Source organism: Panicum hallii, chromosome 9 (genome assembly GCF_002211085.1).
Source record: "Panicum hallii strain FIL2 chromosome 9, PHallii_v3.1, whole genome shotgun sequence".
Taxonomy (NCBI): Eukaryota; Viridiplantae; Streptophyta; class Magnoliopsida; order Poales; family Poaceae; genus Panicum; species Panicum hallii.
Window position 1 is genome coordinate 33,740,898 of NC_038050.1, and position 14,135 is coordinate 33,755,032.

The following is a 14,135-nucleotide window of genomic DNA, read 5'->3' on the forward strand; positions in this document are numbered from 1 at the left end:
TGGGGACTAAGGATGCGGCATATGGTAAATGGTCTCCGAATTGGAATGGGCCTTATAGAGTTGATCAAGTTCTGCCGGGGAACGCATACATGCTTGTAGAATTAGATGGCATCAAATTTCCAGTGGCCGTCAACGGTCAGCATCTCAAGAAGTATTTCCCGAGCATGTGGGAAGATGAGTGATGAAGCCGATGTAATGCATCAGGCTATGGTCTAATATAATCAGGGTATTTCGCGAGGACATGATCGAGTACTTTGCAGTACATCGAGTTGATCTAGTCGGGTACTTTGTAGGTTGCAAGATAGCATTTATCGAGTACTTAGGAAGCTAGTGCAATGCATCAGGCTGCAGGATGGAATAAGATGAGCAAGTAGAAGAAAGCAGTGCCGGTCCATACACATAATGGAAGGTTGAATAGCCGTTGTTAAACCATCGACTTCAGAAGTAGTAATTGGGTCTTGCCAATTTTTGGCCTTGATAAAAACAGAGAGGACGATTGCAGGAGTCCCTTGATCTTAAAAGAATAAGTTCAACTTCTTCGCGAGGTTTTCCTGGTACTCGTGTTGTTTGACCCAATTGGGGAATGGGATCCAATAATAAGGAAAGAAGCCGACTATATAGTACTCTTGTTAGCAGGAATATTTCAAAAGGTACTCGAGTTCTTGAAATTTTTTCAACCTGGGATAAAAGAGAAAACTCGGGATTAGAATCGGATAATCCAATGGGAAAGACCGGTGCGATGCCATCAGACTTTAAGATTAAAAGTCAGAGGTTGGCTTGCCGAAACAAAGGATTTATTTACAAAAGATGATTACAAAAGAAGCCGATCTACCGGCTCTGCGCGCTATGGCGGAAGACCCTATGAACTACCACCAGTAAGACCCTAGGGTCTTGCGGCCCTTATACGGGGGAGGAATGCTGGTGTCGTCATTGCTGTTGCCATCGCCGCCACCAGTGCTGCTACTGTCGTCGCCATCATCGCTGCTATGGCTGGCGTCGTCCCTGGAATCCTCGCCGTCCTCTGAAGACGACGATCCGCAATGAAGGTATCCTCCTGTTGCCGAATCGTCATCTAAAGAAGTAATCTGGGTATCTTTTTCTGAGGAAGAAAAGAAGTCGCCATCCCAGGAGTCATCGTCATCTTCGTCCAGAGCCCCATGAAGAAAGATCTGGAGGTCTTCATTGTCGGTCAGGGGCTCATCGTCCTCTGACCAGGTGCTATAGTCCCACTCCTCTACGTCCCAATGCAGAGGGGCGAGATCTTCATATGAAGCTATTGGATCGAACTCCGGCGTTGCCTCCTTGGAGGTTTCAGAGTCAGGAGAAGTAACGGAGATGGTTTCAGATTCAGGAGAAGTGATGGAGATGATGAAAGAAGACGAAGGGGAGTTGGAAGAGACGGAGGAAGAGGAAGCCATTATCGGGGGATGCAAAGTGAGCTAGCACGGCTAACGCACGGGGAAAGAAGATGGGTGGAAGTAAATCCACTGATACCGGTTTATAAAAGCAGAGATGGAAGGCGAAGCGGCGTTATCGCGTTTCCCGAGGGAGAAGACGAAGGGTCGCGCCCAATAAGATTGGAAGGTGGTGCGTGTGTATAGGCCTTGGAAGTCGAAGGGCCACGTTTGACGGCATTGGGAGCAGTACGCGCGTGCACAAGTCCGAGAAGTCGAAGAAACAATGGTTTTGGAATTATCATTGCCAAAACCAGGGGGGCATGTGTTATCGCCATAATTTGACTAGACCAAAGGATGGGCCGAGAGCAACATGGGCGGAAGGAAATCATCGTAATGGTCTGCGAATCGGCCTCTGTGCAAACGTGTCAAGGGCCAGGATGGCCGTAAGGATAGTTTAAATATAGTAAGTTAGAGATTGAATCGTAACCAGCTAGGGTTAGTTAATATCAAAGTCTCCGGACTATAAATATGTATCGTGAGAATCAATAAAGACAATCAATCATCCACAACAAACTCTCGGTGCATCACCACCCCTGTCCGAGGGCTTTTTCCAGGTAATCGGCATGCTGCATGGTCGGAGCAGCGTCGTGTTTATCTGTTTATCCTTGTGTTGCTCGTACTGAAGCATTTTTGATGGCGAGTAGCAGTAGTTATCTTAAACGATTATGATGTTGCAATGATTCTGAGTAATAAATCTATGCTTTGCTTGTAATCTAGCGCCTTGCTCTGTTATTACTTAGTAGATCTAATCTGTTATAGTAGTTCTTTGTCTTATGAAGAATTGGTTTAATATCTGTATGATTAGGCCCTTCAAACGGGTTAAATGTTCTGGCTGCATGTTTGGTGCTTTATGACAACCTAACGAGGGATTGTTCCAGGAATCGACTTGTTAGTTGGTTTTTAGGCCTCTTTTTGGGTTAGCGTATGGTAATCTTTCATGTACGTTAGGCTTAACCACACGTAGGATGTTCCGGTTATACAGTGAAAGCTTTTACCATCGTAGATTCAATTAGCTTGGTAATTGTAGAGCGTGTTTCTATTTTTTCCATCGGATTTGTGCAAATGATCTTATGTTTAGTAGATCCGATCTGTTAAACGTGGCAATCGGCTTTTTCTAGCCGATTCTGATAAGTACCCGGAGGTTCGACTTGTTGTCGAAATAGGTCTGACCTAGTACAATGACTCCATCGGCTTCTTTAGCTGATCCTGGGAGTCGTTGTAAGAGCCGATCACGGCTCGGACTAATGTTTAACGTGTCTGTGCATGCAGAAAGATAGCTGATAAACGACTTCTACACCTTCCTGATCAGGTATAGGTCAGGTGGCACGCCTAGCACTTCACCAAGCCAGGGCGTGTGCCGGACTCTTGGGCCGTTGACCGAGGGACCGGGGCCCACCAGTTGTCCCAGAAGCCTCCCGGCTCCTCGTGTTGCCTGTCGCTGCTCGCCGGTGGGTTTTGACCGACAACATTATCGCATCACTTTCATTGATCTGGTCTTCTCGGTGATGAATAGTCTCCTCCCGGGCAGCGATGATTTCTTCCTTCTCTGTCACGAAAGCTTGAAGCTGCTGTATTTGGATGACTTGTCGGTCAGCATTCCTGAAATGACCTTGCGCGATACTGATCAATTGACCCATACCGCGACGTAGCAGAAGCTGATAGTGATGCTGAACATTCATAAACCGCATAGTACCCTGAAGCGCTTCTTCGGTTGAGCCTTCCAATCTGTGACCTTCAGGGACTACCCTGAGATTCCACTTAGGATTGTTAGGATCTGTGGTAGAAAATAGTCCAATAGGCTGTCCTGCAACTTCCCTTGGGTGCTGGTTGCAGAACAGATAGATAGGTTCCAAGGCTGCTCCCTCAATCGTATCGACTATCCGATGACCCACCACATTAACTTTGATGGGTTGCCATTGGGAGCAGAAGGGATGTTGAGGAATGGTCATCCTAACTCGACATCGGTGAACACCCTCCTCCTAATATTCTACTGCATCATATTGTGGAGGCTCGGTATAATTGAGCGAACGCAGTGACTCCCAGAGAAGACGAGGGAAACCCTCCCAGTGCAAGGCATTTGTGTGGAGATGCCCTGCCGGATTCCAAAAGATGTTGGAAGGGGCTGCCATCTGCATCAAGAATGCAAATGGTGAGACTTTTTACCTTGCGGAGGAATCACAAGATAAATGGAATAAGATAATCAATTCTGATAACAGCAAAGACTGAAAATCAGATGGATACTTAAGATACTTCACTTAGAACTACCACAAAAATCATACTAACCCATTCTAAAAACAAGCAACACACTATTCGTCCTTAACAGAATTAAACATATATTGCATTCGTTTGTTCGATAGTGGATTATGCATGCACGTACTATTCGTCCTCACAACCAAAAATAACTGCCAAATATGTTCGGACTTACGCGGTTAGCTTCGGTGGCAAAACACATACGACACTCCTTAATAACTAGTCGATAAATCCTATTCATCTTAACCTCTTAATCGTGGTTAGTGTACCTGCAAAAGACCACATATATATAACACGAACCTTTCATGGCAGCACGACATGAAAGCGTCCCCAAACAGTACTTTTAACTATAAAAACAGCATCTGTACAATTACCGCCGTACAGACAACGTTAACATACGTCGTTAAACAACGTATTCACGGGGGTATCGCAAAATGCGGGGCTATGGACAGCGATCGCCATACCCTACGCCGAACCATATACTCCCAATATAATCAACCTAAGTTGATATATTGGCAGCATCTCAAGTAGGCCACTGCTTGAGAAACAGTGTTCGGTTCGCATCACTGACGGGAAGGCTAACTCCCCAGTTAGCTGAGGATCCTTACCTTCTTACCTCACGATCGCAGGTGTCGTTACAGGAAGTGAGGTCGGGTTGTGCATGAATTCAAGTTTGGACAGAAAGTAGTGCTGCAAGTCAGAGCTATCTATACATATATATATATTCTAGCAGCCACCTGATATTTCCCATATACATCCCTAACATCAACCTTAACGAATTCAACGCACGTTGTAAATTCATTTGCTGGCCAATTTTATCCTGAAAACACTTTTTAAGAGTTACTGCAGTTGTAAAAGTAAACTTACAGCTCTGATACCAGCTGTGACAGAACCGCCTGAATTATTCCAGTTCAAGTGCGTTAGTCATCGCTATACAGCCGATAATAACTCAATGCACTTCAAACAGAACAACCCATTGGTCTGTCGGGTCTCCGCCCGATACAACCACGGTTCAACAGGATCGAAGCAGGTTTACCTCGCACGAAGGCGAGTTTACAAACACAGTACAGCTCATCAATTTTTAATTTACAGATATGCAAACATTATTACAAACCTTGTTCAAACTTAAAGTAAAATTTATACAAACAGTGTTTAAACCGACAAGGTAAACAGCTTGTCCATGCTCACAGCGGAAGGAAAAATAAACACGCGACTACACACGTCGCAAAGGTTGGCACCATGCTCAGCCTAAGGCCTGGTGTCACTCAGGAGGGTCACTGCCAGCCGGGGACGGATCCCACTCCACGGACCAGCCATGTGGAAAAGAAGTTGGCCACGCAGAACTATCTGTGGGGTTCTTGAAGGTTATACCTGAAAATGATACTAGCAAGACTGAGTATTCTAATACTCAGCAAGGCTTACCCGAAATTGGGTATTCTTTAGCCCGTAACTAGACTCATGAAGGCATTATAAAGGTTCTGAGTTTATTTTCAGCTGAAAAGCAACAAAGAGTATGATCTACTTTCAAATTTTAGCTTTCATAATCTAGTTGATTATTCATTCTAGGTTAGCAACTACACTAAGCAAGCAAGGTAGATATTATAATTCATCACGATTATTCCATCAATAGTTACACTTCCTACTCTATGTGGCAGAAGGAATAAGCAGTCTCAATTTCCGCGAGAGACGGATGATTCTGAATCGAATTTCAACCCTTGCAAGGTAAACCTAACTCACACGCTTGGAACACCGATAGGTTGTTCCGAAGCAACCGTTTGCCTTTCATTCCGGGTCGTGGAACAGGGCCACCACAAGCGACTGTAGGATCGTACGCACACCAATTGTGCAGGACATACGTCTGTAGCGCGACTACATGACCGTACTCCTGTTCGCTGCGCGGAACGTACTCCCGCACATCGGTGCGTGAGAAAAACCAAATTACGAGTGGTGGGAGGTATGTCCACTTGCCGGGCCGATTGGTTACTAGGCTTACCGCTTTACCATATTTCGCGGCATGTGGCTAGTACTTTCAAACGCTTAGCCACCACTAACACACGCTGCGACCTTAACAACTTTTATCAAAATAGACGGGGTAAAACTCCAGGTCATGACACCGTACATGACCCTGTCCATCATCCTTATAGTGATTGCAGAATAGTAATCACGCAGCTCCTATGTCGCGCGAGTGACAGGAAATCACTCGTCTTTTACTGGTCCTATAAGCAGAGCGTCTACGCGATAAGGACTCGGGTACAATACATTGGATTCCTAAGATTTTATGCAACTAAGGTTTCATTTCAACTCCTAGACGTAATGCAAGATATATAATAGAATAATGAAATTGTAATAATTGAAATACTGGGATATGCATCGGGGCTTGCCTTCTTGAGTGGGGTTGGAGGCAGAAGTGTCAGAGACTTCCGAACTTTGGTTCGGGGCTTCAGTTAGATTCTCAGTGACGTTTGTCGGGTCTTCAGAAAACCCTTGATCTTGTCCCAAGACTAGCTCGTAGTCTCCGTCATCGAGCGTCGTTGATTCTATATGACATGCAATAATTTAAATGAGATGGTGCTTAGGTTTTAAAACTTTTATTTCACAATAAAGTTGCAATCCAACAATTAACACATAAGAATTCATGAAATAAGAGGGTTTTATTTTTAAAATAGCATTTATACTTAAGCTATGGTGGCAGTACTAGAATTACTGAAAACAGAAACTAAAACAACTGAATTTGAATTCAAACTTCAAGTTTAAATTCAAATCTTAGGTAAATAGAATTATAAAGTCTTGAAAATTTAATTTTAAACTAATTATCTACATGTTAGATTATGACAAAAAGATCTACTTAATTAAGCCTAAAGGACATGCTTAATTAATTTCAAAACATCTCAAATTTGAATTGCCCAAATTCAAAAGAACTTAAACTACAAAACAGTGCTGAGTTTGAAACTTTTACACAAGCTCACACATGACCTATAGAAGCTACATACCAAAAATCACAAGAAACAAAGTGAGTATGTAAAAGTTATTCACACTATACCCTTTTATCTTAAGTTTAAAATAGATTCAAAAACATTTAGTTTCAAACCAAACTTCTTTCATAAAAGTTGTAGGGTTTGAAATCTAGTTTCCAATAAAATTAGTTTGACAATTTTTGGAATTTCCTACAATTTCCTATTGATTTTACAATCCAGCAGTCTTGCTCACATAAAATAACACATGGGTTTACATTGGGGTCTTCGGATTCATGCACTCAGGCCCTCAGAACCGAAAAAGACATTACAAATATGCCCTTGCCGGCTCTCGATGGCGTCGGGCGTCTCTGTCTCCGGCGTTCTCGCCGGCGGCGAGGTCCTGGACGGAGATGATCTAGTCCAGCATGACCTACAAGTCCTACAGTGTCCATCAGTGGGTGATGTGCATCAAGATTAGTGACGGAGCACGACCGGCGGCGAGGGGTGGCGGCGGCCGTGTCGGGGTATCGTCGTTCCCGGTGAGAGGCCAGCGAACATGGGAGAACAAGGCACACGTGAGCACCGAGGGAGCGCGGGGATGCTTTCCCCCAACTCAATTTGGACAAAAGCAGGCCGGAGAGTGGTGATCGACTGCGGGGTGGAGCTCGGGTTCTCACCGGCGGCAATGGTGGTTGGCGTTCTGCAGGCTAGGGCGACGGAGGACGGTGAAGGAGGGGCGGGATCACTTCAGGAGGATGATGTGGTGCTGATGGTGCTATTGATCAGGGCGGAGAGGGTCTGTATCGGTGGGTCGACGGGAGGCCGAGCGACGGCGGAGGAAGAGGGCTCGCCGGCGCTGCGGTCCGGTGATTCTAGTGGAAGAACTTGCAATTGGTTTGCTCAGTGAGCTTTAGTGGCTTGTGGGGATGCTGTTCGTGCTTCGGATTGGAAGGGGGAAGCAGTGGTGGAGGCTGACGACGGTGAGCCAGGGTCGCGGAGGAGGTCTGGTGATCAATGGTGGCCGGAGCACGGAGAATTGAGGGGAAAAGCGATGTGCAAAAGCCAGGGCGTGTATTAGGGAAGCTAAAGGAAGAGCTCGGGGTCTAGAAGAGGAGGTGCCCATGCGCAAGCAGGAGCTGGCGTCTCGGCGGTGCGCGTGGCAGCCGCGGCGGAGCTCGGGCAGGAGCACTGCGACGTGGAGGACGCAAGGGCAAGCCAGCACGGGGTCGGAAGGGCGGCGGCACAGCAGAGGAGTGACGCGTGGAATGTTGGAAGGCAGGAGGTGGCGCGGGTGATGCTGCGATGGCGAGCGGCGGTGAAGCACAGCTCGGGCAGGCAGTCGGGCGGCGTGTCGCGGCGGGGGCAAGCCAGCGCGAGGGCGGGAAGCGGCGGGGTAGAGGCCGGGGTGGCACGTGGCGAGGTCCTGAGCAGCGCAGAGACGGCAGGGGCGGCGCACATGGCCGGGAGAATGGCGGCGGCGCGCGGCAGAGGAGAACAGAGGAGAGGGAGAGAGAGAGGTAGACGAAGAGGGACTCAAATGCAATATCACAGAAATGCAGGGGCCCTACTGTAATGCATCAATAACTTTTAAACCATTGCTCAAAAGAAGATGGGCCCAAAAGAAAAAGTGTATGGTTTTTCAAGATCTACAACTTTGTTTTAAGGCTCATTTGTAGAAGAGCTAAGGATTTGCAATTAATTTGAAACTTATCAAGATTTCCAAACTTTGCATAAATCCTATTTTAAAATTACACTACATATATATCCAATGTGTAGTTTCATCTATATTTGCGATTTAAACATAAGTTTTTGACTTTTGCAAAACAACCCTCATACATTTAAAATCTACCCTCCATGCTTACACATTTAGCACTAAAGGGACCTTTATTGAAATATAATTATATAAATAACCCTTTTCCCTTAGCATTTAAATTTTTAAACACACTTTTACGACATTTTGCACATAACTTCACACTTAAATTTAGGGTGTGACAATACTATTTACCTGAGTGTCACAATTTTCCATAGGGAAAGGTTCACGAAAAGAGGGGTGCCAATTGACAAGATTCTAGTTCATGGAAAGAGGGGTGCCAATTGACAAGATTCTTGTCTTGCAGCAACCCCTCAGAAACTAGCCTATTCAGATCATTGAGGGAACACTTACTGTATATCCAATCCCCGGTTGACGGCTGCGCCTCCTTCTTTTTCCCTTCGATTTCTGATCTCTTGGGCGCCATCTCCAGATTTGCTCGCCATGAGTTGCTCGGGGGCTGCGGGGAGAGGGGCGGGGAGATCTGGGCGGGAGGATTTCGCCAGGAGGATGGCGGCGGGTGTACAGCTCTGATTGGGGATTTTTCTTGCTTTGGGCAGATTGCAGATTGGAAGCACAGTCCTTTTTCACTGTTGCTGTGGGGTTCAATAACCAGCGATTGGGGAAAAATTTACTGTTCCGAAGTTGAAGAGTCGTTTTTGGGAATATTCCGAAGATGAGGGGTCATTTGGTGGATTGTTTGGATTAAATATTCGATTAATCATTTTTTCAGGGTTGATTGGCCTGAAAAAAGGGGTTTTTCGAATTTATGATCTAGCCTCCATCATTTGTATCATCATATTGGTAATTTACCGTGTAGACATCTTTAACCTGCATGCCATGGTTTTTGGATTCTTATCTCCAAATATGGGGGATTTGGATTCAAGGCTCGGGGGCTGCAGGATACGTGGCATCGACTACTTATTTTTCAAATTTATTTGAAAAGTAAGGAGGATTAACAGACTAATGCGATCCTCAGCCTGATTCTCCGATTCAACCTAAGGCTCGGGGGCTACTCCATACGGAGTGCGATTTTTCAATCGCACACCAAATCAGAAATAAAATTCGGGGCATGAGCACCTCATAGCTTCGATGCAGCCAAGTACTCGGAGAAGGGCTTCAAGATGGAGTTTCAGAAGAAGCCGAAGGCTACTTTGAAAGTACTTGATAAGCCTGCAGTACTCAGCTACGAAGAGCTCGGGGGCTTGTTAGACCCGAGGCCACGGGGTTGTGTACATAACGTAGTTTAAAGAGGTTTAAGGGATTAAGTTCGTCTTATCTCTTATTTGTCTCGTTTATCTCTTATTTATCCCGTTTAAGTAGGAGATAGAGCTAACTGATGCAGAGGGAATCTACTCGAGACATGTTCTGGTACGATTCCTTAGCTGGTGTTGGTTAGTATCTTTGTAACCCTGACCTCCCGGGTATATAAGGGAGGGTAGGGACCCCTCTCAAAACAAGATCTCCAGATCATTCTATACCAAAGGCAATACAAACCACCATACAGGACGTAGGGTATTACACACCTAGCGGCCCGAACCTGTCTAAGCTTTGTGTTCCTTGCACCTTCGAGTTCTTGATCTCGGCATCTCCTCACCCAAAACTTACCACCTTGGGTATATCCCTCGGTGGGCAGCTGGTAAAACACCGACAGTCGGGGTATAGCTCGGTCCTCTTGAGGCTTTATGATACGTGGTCCTTGGCTAAGGCATTACCTAATTAGAGAGGGTTATGACCGCTTTGACTTGAAACCTTAGTGGATTGTCATAAGTTAGGAAATCTTTGTAAAGGCCTCGTAGTGAATACCTGCCACTCACCTTGGAAGTTTTCAATGGGGCCTTGCAAACCCGGGCATCAAAGGAAACATGAATTATGGGTAAAATGTACAACCTCTGCAGAATAAAAATTGATATATCAGTCGTGCTCACAGTTAAGAGCGGCTTGGACCCTCACATGATAATTGAACTTAAAGATGATCTAAATTGAGGTTCTTTGTTCATAATGTTGTTATCTTATCTCTTTTATTTATTTAAGGGTTGGTATATACTTATATTTAGTTAATGCTTGCCAAATAAAACTTGATCAACTAAAAATGCTTATCGCAGTCAAACCATGTTAGCTTTTCCTTGATTTTGGCCTTGCATGTCATATAATTTACTCCACTTGCTGAGTACCAACCATAAGTGTACTCACGCTTACTTTATTAAAACTAATGCTGCTTAGAACAAGATAATTGTCCGGAGTTCCCTGAAGATTTTGAAGAGTACTAGGCGTATGTCTCCCAGTCATCTGCCTGTGAAGTTGAAGTTCACTGCTAGTTATAAATGTTTACTTATTCGTTTAAGATTAAGACTTTCGATCATGTAATAAAGTACTATGATACTCTCTCTCGTTATGACATTGTTTCGGATATACATTTGTATTGTCTATCAAATGTGTGGAACTTGATCCTGTTGCACATATGAGATGCATTCGGTTCCCTTTTCGAAACCGGGTGTGACAGCTACACTAAGAGGAGTATATACAAAAGTACTCCAAAGTCATCGCCTAGTAGTCATCAAGGTTGTTGATAGACGACTCACTGCGCGCAGGGGAGTGAGCTTCCATCTATGCGGGCTGCGCGGCTACAGCATCATAGTCAAGGTCAGAGACACCCTCTATCTCCTTGGGCTCCTCGTCACTGTCAATGTCCATCACATCTGGTGGGACATGAAGGTCTGCCTGTGCGTGATGCATGTCGATATGTCCATTGGCATCCTCCAAATCGATATTCAGGTCATGGATCTGCTCTTCCAAGAACTCAATCATTGCCTCGTGCTCACCCACGGTGGTTTCTAGTGTCTGCACTTGGCCTTCAAGCTGGCCAATCCTAGCATCTCGATCACCAATCTCCTCAACCAAGTCTTGCATCTGCTCGTGCCTCAAATTTACTACCCACTGGAAGGACTGAGCAAGGTCTATCACCTATGCCATTCCCTTACTCTGAAGTGCCTGCAGTCGGTAGAGTGCATTCATGCACCGGGCTAAAAAGAGTATGGTCTGAGCTGGAATCTGGTCAACCAAGTTGTCTAGATGTGCCAACCTATCTAGCCATAGAGGGTCGCTCTCGCTGACTACTGGAAACAACCCAGTTGGAGCCAAGACCACCTCCAATGGGTGCTGCTCACAGAATGTGGTGAGCGCCAAAACAACAGTAACTTAGTTGAACTTTGGGTAGTGATTTAGCTATTTTAGGGGTGGATTTTTGTACAGTTCATCCATAACTCAATTTCTTTATTTGAATTTAAGGATATGCAGCATGCACGACCTTTCCATCCTCACAATTTCACAGTGCCCATTAACTTGGCCTTACGGAGTTAATTCGGTGGCTTAATTTAGTATGTCTCTCCCTATAATAACTAGTCGAGCTCTCTTCATTCTTAACCTAACGTACTCGCGGTAGTTGCGATTAGTGTACCTGCAGGTACTCTCATATATATATATATATATATCCTAATTTATATTACCACCTAGCTATATTTCCATATTCCCATATGGCTTTACGAGCTAGATATAATACTTAACGAGTCCAACGTATTTTTCAAATAGGAGTTTTGTGGTCAAGTTTTAGAAAACTTATTTTTAAGGTTTGTTGCATACTCTGGTGTACATTTTTTGCTCTGATACCAGCTGTGGCAAAACCGCCCAAATTAACCTGGCTCAAGTGCAGTAAACATCACCCATAAAGATGAACCGGCTACCATACACTTCAAACGGAGTAATCCGACAGTCTGTCGGGTAAATCCCGATGCGACCACTTAATATTTCTATCGAAACAAAGTGTACACATAACTTGCATGAAGACATGTCCAGAGATTACAACATTCCATTGCTTTTATCTCACAAGTCTGACATCAATTATTACAAGTTGAGTTCACCAAACGAATACTTTAGAGTTCAACATAAAACATTATTCAGAGTTTAACAGCAGCGGAAAGAAAAACACGATCATCTAACGTGGATTTGGATACCACGATGAAGCCCATAAGTGGCATCACTCGGCAGAGCCATTGTTTGCCGGGGATGGATCCCAATCCACGGACCAACCAGCTGGCAAAGTACTCGGCCAAGCCAAACCAGCTACCATATCTTCAAAAGACACACCTGAAAATATTGCCACAAGCAAGGATGAGTATACTAATACTCACCAAGGCTTACCCGACTAGTGGTATGTAAATACCAACTACTAAGCATGCACGGCTCTAAGGTTCTAGGGTTTTCTTTTTGCTGAAAAGCAACAAAGAGTAACTCCTTAATTTTATATTTTAGCTTTCAATATTCTAGTTCATTTAACCATTCTAAGTGAGCATCTATCTCTAAGCAAACATGGTGGAAAATAATTAATCATCTGACAAGTTTCATCATAGCCATAGTTCCTCTTGTTACTCTATGTGGCAGAAGTATTAAGCAGTCCCAATTACCGCGAGAAACGGACGATTCGAATTGAATTTCTTAACCTTGCAAGGCAAACGTAACACACATGCCTGGAGTACCGAAGGGTCACCCCAAGCAACTTTTCCCCTTTTTTTCCGGGTTGTGGATCAAGGTCACCCTCCCCAACTATAGAGCCATGCTCTGCACTCGCATATGTACACCCATCTGAACTTCATTCAAGTAGGGTGAAAGTAAAGTCCACTTGTCGGGCCAATCAGGTACTCAACTTGTCGAGTACCATATTTTCGACATGTGGTTAGTACGTTCAAATGCTTAACCACCAATACCACATACTGCGGCCTTAGTATTTTTCTCTACTGAGAGGGGGCCTCAACCATGCGTACTTTACCACAGCCCCGCCTGTCAACCTTATAGTTGCAGTATGAGGTAAAACATTTAACTCCTATAATTCTCACGAGTGGCAGGAAACCACTCGACTTTTCCGTACCTATTAGCAGAGCAACTACTTCGAACTTCCTATTCTAGTAGTCATTACATTGGTGCGTAGGATCTTGTAGCTAGGGTTCCAATCAACTTAAATGCATAGGTAAAAAGGAACAGTAGTCACATAAATTGAAATACTGGAATCATGCACCGGGGCTTGCCTTCTTGTGCAAAACTAGTCGAGAGTTCTTCCGATCGTTGGTTTGGGTCTTCAACGACTTTTGTTAGATTAACCTGTGCTTCGCGCTGCTCACTCTCGGACTCGGGCGCCAGATCGTAGATCCTGTCGATGAGAGTAGTCAATTCTATATGAATACACATATATGAGTGGTTCTACTGGTACAAGATATAATTATTTCACTAGAAAGTAGTCAAAACTTAAGTTAAGTAGCCGAGCATTTCATTTTCTTGTCCTTGGGTAGTCATTTATTGAGTACTTATCGGGATTAACTGACTTCATTAAGTGAGCGAGTGGTTTTGCATGTTGTAAATGGTCATTTTTAACAGTAAGCATTGTTTAAGCAAAACTACTCTACAAAAACTTCATAGAGGTAGTTTCTGGTTGAGATTTTTATGCAGAGTTTGTGCAAAACTACTCGTAAAGGTAGTTTCAGGGGTTGATATTTTGATTCAGAGCTCGTTACTTAAGTACAAACTCACTGTAAAAGTTTTAGCCATTTTTATTTAGCAGGTTATTCATGAAAAATATATTAAACGGCTACTGCTAGGATCAAGATCTATTTGTAC